We start from the raw sequence: 1,616 nt of genomic DNA, 5'->3' as shown, positions 1-1,616 counted from the left end.
AGCACGGCCTCCCCGCCCCGCTGTGTGCGGGTTTTGTGCTTCGGTGGAAAAGGGGCCGTTTTAATGACAGTATTTTGAAATTCTGTAGGTGTGTAACCGAGAAGCTCTGCAGCCCTTGTGGCGGTTTAGCCGCAGCTGGCGGCTCTGCCCCGCGGGGGTTGTGGTCCATGGTACCGCTGGCGTGCGGGACAGGGGAAGGAGCATCCCGGGGACAGCGGGCAGGGCTGTGGGAGGGAGCAGCAGTGTGGGAGCCTCGAACGGGAACTGCGGGTCAGCAGCCGGCAAAGTCACCAAAGCACAGAGAGCAGCGGACTCTGCTTGGATGGGGAAGAAGTGCAACAAGTAAAGAGGGGGCTCTAGAGCTGAAAAAAGGCTTTCCCGGAGGCTGTTGCGCTGGAGCAATCAGCTCATCATGTCTGCTGGTCATCCACAGATGTCATGGGCAAGTGCTTTTGCGAATGATCAGCTCAGTGAAGGAACTCTGGAGCTTTTTGTTTCAGGGGACTGAGAATGGGCTGCTCATATTTAAGAATAATGTTTCAAACCAGCTGTTTATAGACTGTAGCCTGCTGAAGGATTGTTCTGTAAAGCTCAAACTTGGTCTGAAAGTTTATGATTTATTGTTGTCTCAGCCTCTGATAAATTATCAGTAATAACAGTATTAATAGACATTAATCAAAAGCCCCAAAGCACTGGCTCAGCATAATCTGGCTCCCTGAGCTAAGTAAGGGGAGGTTTAGGATGGATATCAGGAAAAGGTTTTTTCCCCACAGGGTGGTTGAGCACTGGAACAGGCTCCCCAGGAAAGTGGTCACAGCACCAAGCCTGCCTGAGTTTAAAAAGTATTTGGACAACGCTCAGGCATGTGATGGGATTGTTGGGGTGTCATGTGCCAGGCCAGGAGTTGGAGTAGATGATCTTGATGGGTCCCTTTCCAACTCATCCTATTCCATGATTCCATGATAAACCTCCCCATGTGCAATTTGAGGCCGTTCCCTCTTGGCTGTTACTTGCTATCTGAGAAGAGTCCAACCATCACCTGGCCACACCCTCCTGTCAGGGAGTTGTGGAGAGCCAGAAAGTCTGTGATGGGCCCCTTTTTCTTCAAGCTGAGCCTGCCCAGCTCCCTCAGCTGCTCCTTGTTCTCCATCCCCTTCCCCAGCTCTGTTCCCTTTTGTGGACACACTCCAGTCCCTCAAAGTCTTTTTTGTCATGAGGGTCCCACAAATGACCTGAGGACTCGAGGTTTGGCCTCAGCAGTGCCCAGAACAGGGGGACAGTCAGTGCCCTGGTCCTGCAGGCCACACTGTGGCTAGTAGATGCCAAGCTGCCCTTGATCATCTTGCATATCCTGGGCACGTGCTGGCTTATGTTCAGCTGCTGTGGTGATTTCCCTCTCCTCTCCAAAGCAGCAGTTCAGCAATTGGTTTTTTTGTTAGCAGCCAAGGCGTAGCAGAAGATAAACAGAAAGCAAGGGACAAGCACGTCTTTTCCAGGATGCAGAAGACTCTGGAGGATAAAGCTTAAAGGAGTCTGTCACAAAGGACGATTTCATTTCAATTCCACAGCCCTCTGAGTAGTCCAACGTGCAAGAAAGAGAAGAAACCAGGGAGCCT

Source organism: Corvus brachyrhynchos, unplaced genomic scaffold (genome assembly GCF_000691975.1).
Source record: "Corvus brachyrhynchos isolate BGI_N302 unplaced genomic scaffold, ASM69197v1 scaffold466, whole genome shotgun sequence".
Taxonomy (NCBI): domain Eukaryota; kingdom Metazoa; phylum Chordata; class Aves; order Passeriformes; family Corvidae; genus Corvus; species Corvus brachyrhynchos.
Note: the sequence above shows the minus strand (reverse complement) of the source record.